The sequence below is a fragment of the Triturus cristatus genome, chromosome 4_1 (assembly GCF_964204655.1).
Source record: "Triturus cristatus chromosome 4_1, aTriCri1.1, whole genome shotgun sequence".
Taxonomy (NCBI): Eukaryota; Metazoa; Chordata; class Amphibia; order Caudata; family Salamandridae; genus Triturus; species Triturus cristatus.
The window spans coordinates 178,472,136-178,490,696 of record NC_140585.1 but is presented as its reverse complement, the minus strand read 5'-3'; the positions used below and the strand labels follow the sequence as shown (position 1 = coordinate 178,490,696).

The 18,561-nt window shown below is 52.1% G+C and overlaps 1 pseudogene; it reads right to left on the bottom strand.

The window, feature by feature from the left end:
- The window catches only part of LOC146853858 (uncharacterized), a 93,972-nt pseudogene extending 76,723 nt beyond the window's left edge, over nucleotides 1-17,249 (bottom strand).
- Between the last annotated feature and the right edge of the window lie 1,312 nt (nucleotides 17,250-18,561).

The window sequence follows — 18,561 nt, the reverse complement described above, 5'->3', positions numbered from 1 at the left end:
AATTTGGCACACATGTGGGAGATGAACATATCTGCCAGGCACACCACTTGCACATTTATGGAGTGGTAATGTTTGCGATTCCTGTAAATGTGCTCACTTGCCTGTAGTGGCACAAGCCCAACATGGGTGCAATCAATGGCACTAACAACATTAGGGATGTGTCCAAGGGGATAGAAGTCTCCCTTCACAGCTGGGAATTCAGCACCCCTGGGGAAATGGATGTATCTGTCCTTGTATATCATCATGGCGGACAGTACATCACACAGCACCATGCTGAACATTGGTTGTGACATCCCACCAGTGCTGGCCACTGTCTCTTGGAACGATACAGTTGCAAAAAAATGCAGGCCACCATCACCTTATAAGTAAGGGTGAAAGCTGTTGGATATGTCCGGTGACACTACAGGTGGGGCTCCAACAGATCACAAAGGGTTGATAGGGTGGCTCTATCCAGACGGCATTTCCGGATGATTGCCACATCATCCATGTCCTCCAGCACCGTCAAGTGACAAATCAGATTTGGCCTCCTCCTATTTAAGATGAAAGTGGACACATGTCAATGCAATACATCATGAGATGGCACAGCATCTCATGTTCTGGATGACACAACGACAACAATGACTGCCATCAATATTGAGTTACAGACCAGCTTAGATTTAGGGACACCTTCAGCTACACAAAGGGCACACCTGTCAACTTACACAAAACAAGTAGCTCAAACACCACCTTGATCAATCTGAATGCCCATAGGGATATGGCCACACTTCACATGGGCACGCCTGGGAGTATAGCATCCAGCAAATGTGTAACAAATCAACCCAACTGTCTCCTACCTAGCTGCTGTACTTGTCACACCTTCATGCGTCGTTTCAACCTGGCACACATCAACAACACAATGACCAGAGTCGACGCAGAAATGACGATTGTGTGCATGAGCAGACATAAGAGGCCATGCAAATAGATCATCATTCATTGAGACGTGCATTGCTGTGATTGTCACTGCACCTCAACACATTGACATTTGTACACATTGTAGAGTCCAGGACAACACTGTCCTGCCTACCCAACCATCAAATCCATAAGTGACATGTGAGGGAGTAAAGGCCAATCTACAAAATCACATACACAAACATGGCATGTGTAGTCACCAGTGGTGTAAATGGAACATTGGCATTGTCTGCACAATGATGTGCCATTGACCATGTGGACACTGTGCACTGTTGATGCTTGCCAGATGGCCATTGCCATTATATGGAACCCATATCGCAGTAGCTACCACCTGGCCCCAGCGGTGTGTCAAAAGCACCCCCCATTCACACAAGTGCGGTAGTGATAGGCATGGAGACATGGGGGGATGGTGGTTGGCATGCTCTGCCGCCAAAACTGCGGGGGCGCACACCGGGCCCCTGCAGTGTGTCACCACCATGGAGCTTGCCCTAGAGCCAATGGGAACCTTGATTGCAGTGGCATGATGCAATTTTGAAGATCGCAGTAGGAGTGCTATGCTACCGCGGAGGCGGTCATTGGATGCATTTAAAAGATGCACCATCGCGCTAGCGCACACCGGGCCTCTGCGGTGTGTCACCACCATGGAGCTTGCCCTAGAGCCAATGGGAACCTTGATTGCAGTGGCATGATGCAATTTTGAAGATCGCAGTAGGCGGTCATTGGATGCATTTGAAAGAGGTAGACCTGGACCACCAATTGCTGCAGCTTGGAACCTTTGAAACGACCCCAGGGGGTTATATATGTGTGGGAGTGAGCCTCACATTTCCACTGCTCCCAGAGCCTGCTGCCAGAGACCCCTCACCTGCTGCTGCCTCCAGGGACTGCTGCCAGAGACCCCTCACCTGCTGCTGCCTCAAGGGACAGCTGCCTGAGACCCCTCACCTGCTGCTGGCTCCAGGGACTGCTGCCTGAGACCACTCACCTGTTGCTGCCTCCAGGGACTGCTGTCTGAGACCCCTCACCTGCTGCTGCCTCCAGGGACTGCTGCCAGAGAGCCCTCACCTGCTGCTGCCTCAAGGGACTGCTGCCAGAGACCCCTCACCACCCAATTCTGCCGCTGTTGTCTCATGTCCACAGTGATGGCAAGGACAGAGAAGATCTGTGCCAGTCCCTTGACGAGCGAGGAGCTGGAGGTTGTTGGACAGGCCACACGAAGGGCTTGCTCCCTCCCCGCATGACAGGGCCCAAGCCCCGGCCCCCCAGGCGCGACCCACGAGAATCACCCGCACCCCGTCTCCCGACGGAACTCCTGCCCTCGGACCTCCATGTATCACGGGCCCAAGCCACCACCGGCTCCCTCGGCCGGGTCAAGCCGCCATCTTGGGCCCTGCGCCACGAGGCCGCGTGGCCTCCCCCCGACCCTAACCCTGGGCCTGGCCGGCCCCGACATCCCGGCACCACCATCCACCCAGGAGGTGAGCGGACCACTTGGCAGGTCAATGGGAGAACGAAGCGCCAAGGACTCTCCCCCGCCAGGTGACGATCGCCTCCAGCTCCCCCAGGCACCGGCTCCACCCCCCGCTGGGTGTCTGGACACCTTCATCCCGGACCCTCTGACCTCCAAGTGCGAGGGTCCGGACATCAAAGGGCACCTGCCCTATAACTGGAGCAGCTCCGGAGCAGGAAGGCAGTTGTATCCTGGAGTCGAGAGACACCGAGAGAACTCAGCCTTGACGGACTACTGGCACTGCCGTAGCCCTATCTTGTGAACTATCGACCTGCATGCTGGCGCTGCCGCGGCCTTCTGCAACATCCATCCTCGTCGGGACCTGCTGGCGCTGCCGCGGCCCGTTGTAACGACCATCTTCACCGGGACCTGCTGGCGCTGCCGCGGACCGTACATCGACCATCTTCACTGGGACCTGCTGGCGCTGCCGCGGACCGTGTATCGACCATCTTCACTGGGACCTGCTGGCGCTGCCGCGGCCCGTACCAGCTAGACCACCAAGCTCGAGGATTGTGAGCTACCCACCATACCACCTCAACTACCAGACTGGTAACCAGACTATCCAGCTACCCCCTTTTCCCATCTTGAGAGACTTGAATCGAGGGGACCCCTGAGTCCAGACCTCCTTGTACCTTTTCATCGTACCTTAAGAAGTGCTTATAAAGAACGCTAACTCATCTCCTTGTGTGGTATCTGTCTGTGGGGGGGAAGTTATTTGTCTGTACGATCGCTGGAGACGGCTCTCCCCGGAGACCTCTCCCCTTGTCCTCGGCCGACCCTCCCGGTCCGTCTAACATTGGTGGCCAGCGGCGCGATCCGAATCAACGCGTAATCGTACAGAGAGTAGCTCACCCCACGACAAAACCACGATGTCAGCCAAAGATAGCGGTTCCAATGAAAAGTTCCAAATGGATAAGTTGGAAGAATATAGCCACCGCGAACTTAAACAATTCTGCATGGAACTAGGCATTGCTACCACCGGCCTGAGTACCAAAGATGATTTGAAGCGCGCCCTTGAGTCGTGGGCAGAAACTGGGATCACCGGATCCTCCGACCAAAACAGTGTCGCACCAGAGGGGAACGCCACGGCTCCCGAGGAGCGGGGAACGGGCCTCTCGCAGGAGGAGATCCAGGAAAGAGAAAGGACCAGATTACACGAGTTGGAAATGGCACGACTCAAGATGGACGGTGAACTAAAGTTAGCCGAGCAGAAACTAAATCTAGAGCATCTGCGGCTCCGAGAGGAGCGTGAAGAAAAACAGAGACAGAGAGAGCTTGAGGAAAAAAGAATAACACTCGAACACGAGCGCAAACTGGCGGAAATAGAACTTCGGAAACAGAATAAAGAACCGGGGGTGCCTGAGCGACCGCACACCCCAGGGGCAACCGAGAAAAAAGTCCACATCCCCAAGGATGTTGTCCGAGAGTATGTCCGAGAAGACGACATACAGCAGTGGTTCAAAGCCTACGAGATCGCCATGACCTCCCACCGGATCGACCGGAGTGATTGGGGAGCTGGACTATGGGGGAGGTTCGTCAACGAAGGTCGCGATGCCCTGTTGCAGCTCCCAGATCACCAAATGTCGTCCTACGACCACATGAAGGCTGTCCTCCTCACCCGCTACGGCCTCACACCCGAGATGTACCGCCAGAGGTTCAGAGATTGCACCCGGATCCCGGGTACAACTTGGGTGGAGTACGTAAACTATTTCAGCCGAGCCTTCGAGGGTTGGATCAAGGGGAGCCATGTAACGACCTACGAACAACTCTTTAACCTTATGGTATGGGAACACCTGTCGAACAACTGCTTCGTCGAGCTCAGGCAGCACCTCCTCGACAGTAAATTGACCGACCCCCGGCAGCTCACCGCTGAAGCTGACCAATGGGAGAGCACCCGAGTGGGCCGGAGAGGACCGCACGAGCAGAACCGAAGCAACCAAGGCCAGCACCGTCCTCGGGGAGGAGGAGGAGGCCAGGGGCGAGGGAGAGACACCCTCCCGGCAACACCCGTGGCCAGCACCCCGCCCCCGGCCGGCCGGGGAAACCCCCCGATGCGTCCAGGGTTCCGAGCCAATGTCACGTGCCACCGATGCCAGCGAGTCGGCCATTACGCCAATGACCCGAGCTGCCCGCAGAACCAAACACCCAAGCCCCGCCAGGTAGCTGCCGCCGCCCTGGGGGAAGAACGACTATCAGAGGAACAGGAAGAGTATGAGCCGGCCCAGCAAGAGTGGGAACCGGCCGCCATGGTTCTAGCGTGCCTAGGGGGAAAAGACATAGTCCCGCGGGCTCCCCTACCCGCCAACACCAGGAAATACGGTCAGTGGGTGACCATTAATGGGCATCGGGCCGAGGCCTTACGTGACACAGGCGCCCGTGTGACGGCCGTCCGCTGTCACCTGGTGAAACCCGAGCAGATTCTGCCGAACATTCTCTGCCCCGTCTGCTCAGCCGACAATTCCGAAAGTCTGTGTCAAATGGCCTGCGTCCCCTTCGAATGGGGAGGGGTCTCCGGCCTGTTGAAAGTGACGGTCCGGGATGATGCCCCCGTGGACTGCCTCCTGGGGAATGACCTTGAGAGTTCCCCGTGGGCCACCGTCGAGAGAAGAGAGCACCTGGGGATGCTGGGCCTCCCGGACTGGGCCTGCGTAACCACCCGGTCCATGGCCGCCCGTGCCGTTCCCCGACCAGAAGAACCGGAATGGCCAGCACCTCTGCCCCCGGTCGCCCCAGTAGAAGACAACGACGAGGCCAACCCCCCGGAGCCAACGACCGAAGGGGACGCGCAACCCCAGGACGTCCCCGGCCTGGCTCAGTGGCGTCAAGAAGGGGGGCCCACCCAAGAACAGTTCCGCCAGGAGCAAAAGACCTGCCCCTCCCTCGAGGGACTCCGCCAACAAGCCAGCGCCCAGAGCGCAGGGGACTCCACCGGAACTCACTGGGTCTACTGGGAGAACGACCTGCTATACAGCGAACAGAGAATCGCAGAGCTAGGGGCCGGTCGAGTACTGGTGGTACCTCTCCGCTTCAGAGACTTCCTGCTCAACCTGGCCCACGATGTCCCCCTGGCTGGACACCTGGGCCAAGACAAAACTTACAGTCGCCTAGTGACCCACTTTTTCTGGCCGAAGATGCGGAACGACGTCCTGAACCACTGCCGGTCCTGCCCCACGTGCCAGGCCAGCGGGAAGAGTGGCCGTAAGCTGAAGGCCCCTCTACAACCCTTCCCGGTGGTCACCACCCCGTTCGAGAGGGTAGGAATAGACATTGTGGGGCCCCTGGACCCCCGCACGGCACAAGGACATAGGTTCATCCTGGTACTGGTGGATCACGCCACCCGCTACCCCGAGGCGGTGCCTCTACGAACTGTAACAGCTCCGGTGGTTGGCCGGGCCCTAATGGGGATCTTCTCCCGGGTGGGCTTCCCCCGAGAAGTCGTCAGCGACCGAGGCACGAACTTCATCTCCAAATACATGAAGTCCCTCTGGCAACAGTGCGGGGTCACCTACCGATTCACGACCCCCTATCACCCCCAAGGGAATGGACTAGTGGAGCGATTCAACCGCACTCTCAAGGGGATGATTGGGGGATTGGAAGAGCCCCTCCGTCGCCAGTGGGATGTACTACTCCCGTGCCTCCTCTTCGCCTACCGAGAAGTTCCCCAGAAGTCCCTCGGTTTTAGCCCTTTCGAACTCCTGTACGGGCACCCTGTGCGAGGGCCCCTCAGCCTAGTCAAAGAAGGTTGGGAGATGGCCCCCCTAAAGACCCCTCCAGACGTCTTCAAGTACCTCCTGGCCCTACGTAATCAGACCCGGCGCTTCAGGGAGATGGCCAAGGTGAACCTCGAGGCCAGCCAGGAAGACATGAAGAGATGGTATGATCACAATGCCTCCTCCGTCGAGTTCGAACCTGGACAACAAGTGTGGGTGATGTCCCCCACCGAACCATGTGCCTTGCAAGATAAGTGGACGGGGCCCTTCAAGGTGGTCGAGCGCAAAAGCCCCGTCACTTACCTCATCGACATGGGGACCCCCCGGAACCCCCTTCGGGTCCTCCACACCAACAGACTCAAACCACACTTTGTGCGCTCAGAACTCAGCCTCCTGATGGCTACAGACAGTGGAGCAGAGGAGGACTCCGAACCCCTCCCGGATCTCCTGAAGACTCAGGAGAACGACGATTCCGTGGAAGGGGTCCGGCTCTCCGATGCCCTCACCCCAGAGCAACGCCAGGGCTGCAGGGACCTCCTTCTGCGGTTCGCTTCACTGTTCTCCCTCACTCCCGGGGTCACCCCTTGGTGCTTGCACGACGTGGACACCAGGGACAGTCCCCCTATCCGACACCGGGCCTACCGCGTACCAGATCGGGTACGGGCCTGCATACAAGAGGAAGTGGCCAAAATGCTCATGATCGGGGTCATCGAGCCCTCGGACAGTCCCTGGGCCAGCCCGGTTGTATTGGTCCCCAAAGCCGCTGCCCCCGGCACCACACCTGAACTGAGATTCTGCGTCGACTACCGGGGCTTGAACGCTGTCACCCGAACCGACGCTCATCCTATCCCCAGAGCGGATGAATTGATCGACCGGCTGGGGGCCGCCCGCTACCTCAGTATCTTCGACCTAACAGCGGGCTACTGGCAGATCGGTCTCACACCCCGGGCTCAAGAACGATCCGCCTTCTCTACCCCCGATGGCCACTACCACTTCAAGGTCATGCCCTTTGGCATGAAGAACGCCCCCGCTACATTTCAACGTCTTGTGAACCAGGTCTTGGCGGGGCTCGAAGAGTTCAGCGCTGCCTACCTGGACGATATCGCTGTATACAGCCGCCACTGGTCCGACCACCTCCTCCACCTCCAGGAGGTCCTACAGGCCCTCCAGCGGGCCGGCCTCACGATTAAGGCCGGCAAATGCCAAATTGGTCAAGGGTCCGTGACCTACCTGGGGCACCAGGTAGGGAGCGGGCTGGTGGCCCCGCTGCAACTTAAGATTGCTGCCATCCAGTCCTGGCAGCCCCCCGTCACCCAGACCGAAGTCCGAGCCTTCTTGGGGCTCACCGGCTACTACCGGCGGTTCGTGAGGGACTACGGCAGCATTGTGGGGCCCCTCACGGGTCTCACGTCCAAGAACCAACCGAAGCGGATTAACTGGACCCCCGATTGTCAAGCGGCCTTCGAAAAGCTGAAGGCCGCCCTGTGCACCGCCCCTGTGCTCCAGGCCCCCGATTACAGTCGGGAATTCGTAGTACAGACAGACGCCTCCGACCACGGCATCGGAGCGGTTCTTTCCCAAGTGAACCCCGAGGGTCATGACCAGCCGGTGGCCTTCATCAGCCGACGTCTCCTGGCCCGAGAACAGCGCTGGAGCACCATCGAGAGGGAGGCCTTCGCAGTGGTGTGGGCCCTCAAAAAGCTCCGGCCCTATCTCTTCGGTACCCACTTCCGGGTACAAACCGACCATAGACCCCTGCAGTGGCTGATGCAGATGCGGGGGGAAAACCCAAAACTATTGCGCTGGTCCATCTCCCTGCAGGGAATGGACTTCACCGTGGAGCACCGACCGGGCCAAGACCACGCCAACGCAGATGGCCTGTCCCGCTTCTTCCGCCTCGACGAGGAGAGTCCCCAAGGAGATGGGTGACTCTCCCCGCCTTCAGCTGGGGGGGACGCATGTTGGACAGGCCACACGAAGGGCTTGCTCCCTCCCCGCATGACAGGGCCCAAGCCCCGGCCCCCCAGGCGCGACCCACGAGAATCACCCGCACCCCGTCTCCCGACGGAACTCCTGCCCTCGGACCTCCATGTATCACGGGCCCAAGCCACCACCGGCTCCCTCGGCCGGATCAAGCCGCCATCTTGGGCCCTGCGCCACGAGGCCGCGTGGCCTCCCCCCGACCCTAACCCTGGGCCTGGCCGGCCCCGACATCCCGGCACCACCATCCACCCAGGAGGTGAGCGGACCACTTGGCAGGTCAATGGGAGAATGAAGCGCCAAGGACTCTCCCCCGTCAGGTGACGATCGCCTCCAGCTCCCCCAGGCACCGGCTCCACCCCCCGCTGGGTGTCTGGACACCTTCATCCCGGACCCTCCGACCTCCAAGTGCGAGGGTCCGGACATCAAAGGGCACCTGCCCTATAACTGGAGCAGCTCCGGAGCAGGAAGGCAGTTGTATCCTGGAGTCGAGAGACACCGAGAGAACTCAGCCTTGACGGACTACTGGCGCTGCCGTAGCCCTATCTTGTGAACTATCGACCTGCCTGCTGGCGCTGCCGCGGCCTTCTGCAACATCCATCCTCGTCGGGACCTGCTGGCGCTGCCGCGGCCCGTTGTAACGACCATCTTCACCGGGACCTGCTGGCGCTGCCGCGGACCGTACATCGACCATCTTCACTGGGACCTGCTGGCGCTGCCGCGGACCGTGTATCGACCATCTTCACTGGGACCTGCTGGCGCTGCCGCGGCCCGTACCAGCTAGACCACCAAGCTCGAGGATTGTGAGCTACCCACCATACCACCTCAACTACCAGACTGGTAACCAGACTATCCCGCTACCCCCTTTTCCCATCTTGAGAGACTTGAATCGAGGGGACCCCTGAGTCCAGACCTCCTTGTACCTTTTCATCGTACCTTAAGAAGTGCTTATAAAGAACGCTAACTCATCTCCTTGTGTGGTATCTGTCTGTGGGGGGGAAGTTATTTGTCTGTACGATCGCTGGAGACGGCTCTCCCCGGAGACCTCTCCCCTTGTCCTCGGCCGACCCTCCCGGTCCGTCTAACAGAGGTCCTGGTGGACGAGGTGCTCAATCAGTACCCAAGGATATATGGTGCCCCAAATGTAGTGTTAAGTCCTCAACAGTGGGCAGTTAGGGCAGGGGGGCACACATGTTATTGGACTGATGCAGTATGTGCCTGGGAGTGTGGCGTTGTGCCATACAGTGCATGATATGCTGTCTCCAGGGGGAAGGTGTGTGTACCCAATGCCACAGGTTTCCCTGCCTGCACATGTATGTATGTGTGACCAGTGTTGTGTTGTCAGCCATACAGTGACGCAGAAGGTTGTTCATGCAGGTGTCAGGACAGTGATTGCTTGGCTGAATGGCTGTGTGTGGCCCTATAGTCCAGCTCAGTGTGAGCCCAGCTGGCCTGCACAGTACCCGCCCACAAAGACAAGGACCCCTCACTCAACTTACAGAGTATGACATCAGTCTTTTCACATTGCACTCCAGCTATGGGCCATCTCAGCACTGTAGATTGCACACGACTGGCCTTGTGAAGAGGATTTTGGAATTGTAAGATCAAGTCCCTCAATGTGACATCCATGACACAGTTATCTATTCATAGGGCAGGGACATTAAGGGCTGTGCAGTCTTGGACACAGTGAGTCTACCCCCAAACACAGGTTGATATGTGATGTATGTGTTGCTCAAACCGACAATGGACTGGATATGTGGCCAGGCTACACAGGTGTTTCAGTGCTGGCATCCTGCATGTGTGTGAGATGTGCAGGGACTGTGTTCCCCCTCACACATGCATGCATTTACATCAGCTTTTCCCATGCAGATGTACCATGTGAGATGTACTCTAGTCTCTGATAGAAATATCATTGGATATGTGATGAGTTTGTATCTTGCTGCTATACTGAGAGATGTCGGTACATAACACTATGTCACTGATCATTTCCCCCTCTTGTCTCCCATGCCTGCAGCTCAAGGTACACCAGCATAAGGCCGTGTGGAGGGCCATTGCAGTGAAGGTGCGAGCTCTGGGGGTCTCAAACCAATGGCGCACCCACTGCCACAAGAGGTGGGAAAACATCAGCCGGCTGGCTAAGAACATGGCGGAGATGACCTTGGGGCTGCTTGCTCGCACTGGGCGTTTGGCACCACTAATGGGGTGCATCTTGGCGGTGACACAGCCTGAGCTGGAGGCACGTTTGAAGGAGCATTAGCAGCAAGCCAGGGGTGAGCATTTGTGGAGGATAACTTTGGCTGGGAGTGGCTGCATGTGTACAGAGCCTGTGCCAGCGCTGGGCTATGTGATGTTGGTAGTGTGATGCAGTGGCATGTAAATGGCTGCTGGGCTAGGTGCCGGTGTCATGCATTTGCACTAACTGTACTTACAAAGGTGATTTGGATGCTGTGCATGCCAATTGCATTCTGAGTTGTGCTCTTCAGTTTTCTTCTGCATTGGGGTAGTCTTGGGAATCCCATGGGAGGGAACGGCAGTGTGCCTAATCTGACTGTGCCTTCATCAATGCGTCCATTGCATGCACCCGGAATGGGGAGGCCTAGACATCTAACAACAATGTGCATCAGTCTTTGAGCCCCAAAGTACGACATTGTGGGTGGCATGGGCTATTGGCCATTGTGAACTGTCATGTTGTAGTCTGTGTTGTCCCATCCTGTTCCAAGTAGTGTGCCTCCATCATGTCCCTAGGTGTGCTCAGAGCCAGTTGTGTTTCTGGTAGAACAGAGCCACAAGCAGGGTGTTGTGCTGTGTGGTCATCACATGGCTCACTCATGCCTGAGTTTCCAGTTTCCACACACTGTTTGAGTCTATATAGTGAGTTGGCATGATGTGATTGCACAGGGTGGTGTGCAATATGTAGATTTGGTCATCTTTTGTTATGCATTGCTTGCATATGTTTGTTCTGTTACTGCCACTGACTTGACCCTACATCTCTCTCTCTCATGAAACATCTCCTGTGGTCACAGAGGGGCAGGGGACGGGCACCAGTGGGGGTGAAACTAGCACAACAGCTGCACAGGAGCCCAGTGACACAGATGTCACCAGCGCCTCAGCAGGGGACAGGAGTCTGCTGGAGGAATCACAGCCTGAGACACAAAGCACCACATCATCTCTTGCCAGCGGAGATGCATCCATGTTGGCGGGCACAGGGAACGGGGACTCTGCATCGTCTTCCACCACACAGCGGTCAGTGCCCACCCTCCCAGCCACTTCCTCTGGTGCTGCCTGTGTCCGCCTCAGTAAGAGGGGAAGAGTGTCCTTCACCCCTGGCACCGCTGCCCCTGCCCCTGTCCCCCCTGCTGCCATCAGTGCTGACTCTGTGGACCTTTTGCACCAGCTGTGTTTAGGCCAGACAGCACTCCTCAATGCCTTCATTGACCACGTCAAAAAATTGACCCAGGTGGTTGCTTTCATGGAGGGCATACATTCAGACGTGGGTGGGCTGCACCGGACTGTCCAGGCTTTGTCCTCAACAGTGACGTCTGCCCTTCAACAGGCACATACTCATAGTCCAGCTCCGGTCCCTTTGTCCAGCCCGCTGGCAGTGACCACGTCTGACGATTGTGACCACGGTCCACTTACATCAAAGTCACGCTATGGCACACAGCAGCAGCAACCCAATCGGTCCCGGGTGCAGACACCATCCCCACAGAGGACCAAAGCCACCCCAGAGCACAGAGAGAAAAGCCCGTCAGGCGACACCAGGGGACAAAAAGCAAAGCAGCAGACCTCAGGCACACATGTCTCAGAGGCATCCCCATCCAAGGACTCTTCTGCCCCTAAAGCATCTCGCAAAGAGAGGCATACAGTTTCTGTGCCCACCAAGGAGGTGGTGCCTGCTAAGGGTATACCGAGGAAGGGCTCCAAGGCAGATTCACCCACCACCTCGACTCCCATTCCAAGCCCAGTGAAGCAGAGGATGGAGGGCACTGTAGGGGTGACACCTAGTAAACAGGGGAGGGGGCAGAGGCGAAGCAAGGCACAGCGTTCCGATGGGTCCAGCACAGAGGGGGTGCCAGTGTCTGCACCTGATGCAGCTTTGGTGGTGAGTGTTCCTGTTGTGTCCACACCACTTCCCATTGATCCAGAGTCAGTCAAGCCATTTAGGATGCCCAAGAAGTGGAAATGCACCCCTCCGCAATCTCCCAACCACACCGTGTCTCCCGTCTGCATGACTCCGCCTCCACGTGCCACTACACCACCTGGTCCAAGGAGCCCTCCAGCTTGCCAAGGCACTGACAGCTCTACCTCAGCTGGTCCACTCTCTCCCTGGTCAAGTGCCCCGATAAACCCAGAGACACAGCCAGCTCCCAGTATGCCTGACAGCCAAGTTTGAGTGTTAGTCACCCTCACACACCTGTCTCTCACACACATAGGCTTGTACTGCACATTGTTACCCACTGACTGTGTTGCTGACCATGGAAAGGTACAGTCACACACATTCCCTGTGCAGCTTTTCATGGACACGCTCTGCACTTAGACCTGGCCACTGGCCTTGTTGTTCACTGCTGTTTTGCCCTTGCCTGTGCAGCTTCTCATGGACATGCTCTGCACTTAGCCCTGGCCACAGGCCTTGTTGTTCACTGCTGTTTTGCCCTTGCCTGTGAAGCTTATCATGGACATGCTCTGCACTTAGACCTGGCCACTGGCCTTGTTGTTCACTGCTGTTTTGCCCTTGCCTGTGCAGCATCTCATGGACATACTCTGGACCCTGGACTGGCCACAGGCCTTGTTGTTCACTGCTGTTTTGCCCTTGCCTGTGCAGCTTCCCATGGACATACTCTGCACTTAGCCCTGGCCACTGGCCTTGTTGTTCACTTCTGTTTTGCCCTTGCCTGTGCAGCTTCCCATGGACATGCTCTGCATTTTGTGCCTTGCTCTTCTCTTCTCATGGTGTCTATCTGTGCAATATGTGAATAAAGACAGTTGCTCATGTTGTCTATTTTGTCAGTGTCCTTACTGAATAAAGTTATTTTGCTGTGTGTATATGGTTTACTGTGCCACATGGTCTGTGTGCCACTTCAACTTAGTCAGTGTTTGGGCTCACTTACTCTATTTTTTTCAGGGGTGACAGGGTCTTCAGTTCTTCCTGACCCCGATACTTGAGGGGGCAATGGTGTCAACTTTTCAATGGAAAGCAGTTGTCATTTACTTAATTTGTTTATGTTGGATATATTGTACACATGTCAGGTTGGGGGCACTGCCAGGACAGAGTGGGTTTCTGCACACAGTATTGCAGGCAGACTGGCCAGGGTCATCATGTATGTGTATTCTTCCTTTATGTGTGCCCAGTGGTGTACGTGTGTGGTCATCTTGTGATGGCCAGTCATCCTAGTCCCATGGCTTACTTTCCATGTGTGCTTTTGGATGGTCAGGTAGTGTGCAGTGTGGAGGGGGTGAGTTTGTCGGGAGTGTTGATGTGTGCATGCCCCTGCATTGCCAAATACACACATGTGTCACCCAGGAGTTGTATGCCTGTTGTTTTGATTGTTCAGCCCTGTGGATGTGGTTGTATGCACATGTGTGAGTTGTATGTTGTGCACTGTGCAATGTGTTGGTGTGTCCTTGCAGTTCTGTCTGACTCCTACTTGTTGTTTTTGACACTTGTAAGTATGCAGAGTGTGTGACTGGCAATTCAGTGTTGTATTTTGTTGCACATTCATGTGTCTTGTTGCTGTTTGTGGGGACTGTGCAGACCTGCTGTTCCACACTGCCATTGTGGTTGTGTTTTCTCACGCATTGCTTCAACAATCACCCTCAAGGTGTGTGGTTGTTTGTGTATGTATTGACTGGCAAGTATTGCCAGCCTTCAGTGAGTTTGACACTGGTGTTGTGTGCTGCTGGTGTGAGGGGTGTATGTGTGTAGATTCCTACTGGTGTTTGTCAGTCATGGAGTGTGTCAATGGGCCCTGTGTGTAGTGCTGCTGGTGTACTCCTGTGAAGTAGTTGTATGGATGTGTGGCTGTTCACAGTTGTCCTGAAATTGTCATGGGATCATTCCAAAGTAATCAACTTCGATCCTGAAGGGGTTAAAGGATCATCCAGGAATAATCGACAGTCATCCTAAAATTGTTGTAGAATCATCCTAAAGTAATCCACAGTCATCCTTAAATTGTCTAGAACCCATCCTGGAGTAATTCTCACTCATCCTGAAGTTTCAATTAGTATTCGTGGAGTTGTAAAAGGTAATCACTCCCTGCCAGTGGAAGACATGAGAACACCAACCTAAAGTAGTTTTTGTGATGACTCTATAGAGTCATCTCATTTGTATATTTATTCCTATAGGCATACTTCAATTGAACAAAAAGCACCACCATAACTGGTGTTTAGCCCCTGGGCCCTAATGACCATTATAGTAGCAGTCTGTTTTCTCTGCCTCTTTCACCGTTTTGAAATGCTGGGGTACTTGGAAGAAAGACTGTACCGATGTAGAGGAATTGAAACAAACATGTGCCATAGTCATGTTCACTAGACGCTGTCATGCTTCCTCTTCGAACAGAAAGTAATCAGTGCCAGATATTTTTACAAAACCATCATGGAGACAGCACAGTGAGTCAGAACTATACTTGCAATGTTCATATTTGGAAAACAGTCTAAGAAACTAGCATAGTGACCAGAAATCAAAATTGGAACTTACAACCAAGTGCTAGGAACAGGGCCAACTGATCTAATTATTAAGAGAGTTGATCAGGTCTAAATAAAAGCTGCAAGTACGATATTTTAATAGTTCAGTTTGCTATCACCCATTTTTCCAGTTTGAGCCCCTCACCTGGACCTACAGATTTAGAAATAAAATCCCAACTCAAGGCTTTGTGCCAGAATTGCATGCCATTTGTGGCACAAACTCAGCACAAATTGTTAATAAATTACAAGCCACCTCCATTGCTATTCACACTCCTTTGCAGACAGCTGTTAAGTAATGATGGAGTCATTGTACAATTATATGATACAAGACCACATATGCACACCTTCTTCAACACATTCTATAATAATGAATTTTCACAATCCAAGATCGACTGAATGCTAATTTGAACATTTGTAATATCTTACCCAATAATGCATCAACCTTCTCCTCATGAAGGACAGCTGTTCCAGCACGAGCTTTCGTTACACCTTTTACAGATGCAACTTCTTTTGCAGAAAAAAGTATTTCGCTGATACCATTGAGAAGAAAACCTGCACTGTCCTGAGCTGCCTTGACTTCCTCCAAGAGTTTGTGCAATTTCTTTCTTTGGAACAAGAACATCTCTGAACTGTGAAGGATGATTTGAGTCCTTCTCCAACTGCTGCATATCAGTCTGCGAAATAACACAGCTATTAAATATTTGCCATCATGTTAGGTTACATACTACAAAATATACATAGGAAGAGAGTGTTTTTTTTACTTTGATTTAGCATCTATACATGGCTAACAATGTAATATTTACTAGGTTAGCTCCAGGATTATAAAGCAGCCATATTTCAAAACACTGCATACAGAAAAATTTCAAAGTCCTCATGCAGAATATCTACAAGGTTTGTCCTATATAAACCTTAACTGGGCTAAAGAGTGGCAAAGAAAACAAGTACCTTTTGTACAGCGAATGATCAACTGCATATTTTTGATGCTGCTGTATCTGTTAAGTTCCTTGAATTGGTCAAAGCAGACAGCACAGCTTGCAAATGCTGTATAGCCAGCTCCCTATTGCAAGTGCCTTGCAACACTGCTATAATCAAATAAATACAGTTGTTAAAGGAAGGAGATAATAAATACAATATAAACATAACAAGTATATTTTTTGGCAATGCATGTGTTTGGGTGGAAAAAAAGGACTATTAATGGGAATTTGTTGCAGTTTACGTGAAAATGTAGAATATCAAGCACGCACCTATTAAGTGTTTATTTTCGGCTTGTAACTGTACACACTCCTCATTCAGAAAGGAACCAGGGACAAGAGAATAGCTTTCATTTTGATTAATTATGGACACGGAGTTATATACCATTTTCTTAGAGAGAAGGCAAATCATTATTAGGCCATACAAGTGGAAATGCAATTTCATTATGTACCGTAAAAAAAAAACACATTACCCAGCGTTGAATGATGGACTTTCCTCCGTCATCAAATAAAATTATTCTTCATTGTCCTGAGGGGGAAAAACAAAAAGCAACCATTAGGCCATCATTTATACTTATCATATCAAACAGTTTTCCATTTGTTTATTCATATTTCAACAGGTAGGTTTATGTGCCTTACTGTTGAGGAAATGAATGCACCTTCTTAATTCTATGTTTTAATAAGTATCAAGGCTTTTCGCAGAGATAACAGTGGTTTTGACACCAAAAGGCATGTTACGTTAACCAAGGAAAAAAGGCTGGCATACAGGTTTAACAATATGCAAATGTGTATAATGGCAGCACACATTTAGCTCTCCTTACATTATGGTCAAAGCTTTTGTTGCTTGCAAACGGGTCATCATGGCAAGGGGTATGGTTCACATCCACAGCTGTTGCTGCAGATGTAAAGTCACTGTACGCCAAGCTGTGTGACTATGAGCCATGAGCCACAAAACCTTGTGTTGTCAAAATATGTGGTGCCAAGGGTACCATCATTTTGGGTTCTTTTTTGCAGGGTCTAGTAGGTGTTACTCCATTGCTCGAAACAGCCAGGTCTTGTGTAAGAAATAGTTTTTTGGGTATTAACTGGTGACATGGTTAAAGGGAGGCATGTTTTTTTCCTTGATATTTGGATTTAAGTGGGGACTCCAAGACAAGTTCATGTTCACGTTTTACTGCGTCATATTTACTTGTGGATTTTGGATGAAGGACATTAGCCATCCCTGCTAAAATGGCCAGGTTTTCAAGTTTCTGCAAATTCATCCGTGAAGTCGCATCACCATGCTGAGAAGATGTGCTTTTGACATGAGCTTGATTAGCAACTCTTATATAATCCTGCCCACTCTGCTAGGCTTTTATTGTCCTTGCATCTTTTTTCTGCAATTTCTTCCTCTTTGAGTTCACGTAACACCCTCTTAAGTCTTCCAGCGCTTCCCCGATTGCCGCAGTCCATTATCAACTGCTTTTCCTCCTGTGCCCTTTGAAGTAACACCTGTTTTAGACCCTCTGTTGTACTAGAATAGCTTGCAATTAAGTCTTATATATTTTGAATCTTAAGACACTGTTTCTTCACTAAAAAAAGAGAAAAATATATAATTATATATAAACTTCAAAACAGAGATAAGAACACATTGATCACTTGCAATATATCGTAAATATATAAATAAACAGGTATTGATAATAAAGGACAAATGTACAATCTATCCATAACAAAGTAAGTCATTTTTCTTAATAGACAGTACACATTGTAAGCCTGAACTTAAACCTCCTGAAAAAGTTGCCTAAATAATATAGTTTATTCACAAATGGCTGCCTTGTAGTGCCACGAGCTAAACATTTCGGCCCTTTTCATAAATGGTACATTTGTCTCTGGAGAGCAATGCAAGGCAGTTTCATCTATATTTTCGACCAGCCATTTACAAAGAACTTCATTGGCATGGTCCAAAAGCAGAAAGTCTCCATCTTTTCTAACACACACAGAACGATCAAAAGTGAAAAATTGGATGTTGAATGAAACCATCATGATGTCCTGCTAGATATATAAATCAGGAATTAGTTTGTGTCTGGTTTAAGTTTCAGAGGTATATTACAAAGCATAACAAACAGATTATTTAATTGGAGAAAAGTATCACAAAAAGTACACTGACCTGGTGCAATTTATATCTAATATGCATAGATTTTGGACTACTAAGAAGGGTTTAGGCATCCACTGAAGGCCATTGAGGAAACTGCATAATAATACAGTATCTGCTAAAGAGATTACAGTTCATATGATATAATGGTACGCAAATCCCTATGGAGCTGAAATAATCTGACTCATTGCCATCATGCAGAAAGCAATGAAATTGGTCGTGCTTGGTATTTCAAAACAGCTGTGCACACCATAAACCATGCCTAATCTCATCCATTCTATCACATGCTTCTAAGAGTAGAAACTGACCACTGTGAGCCATATAGGAATATGGGAAAAGACTTCTGATGCTGTTTGCTGGGGAAAAAATCTAAGAAAGCAGGTTCAAGCCTGCACCTCCTGTGATTTACAAAATGTTGTGTAATTTAACAGGAGCTCGATTTTTAAGCGCTCCCCGTTTGCGCTATTTTAAAGTAAAAAAAAATAGCTAGCCCCTAAAGATTACCGGTCAGCACCGGCAGGACCCGACCCACTTAAAGCCCTGGGGCCGAGAGTCGAGGACTGCCTGCTCTTTTTTACGAAAGGCCCTGTGCTAAGAATCAGGGTTGACCCTGGCCTGTAGGGCTCCACAGTG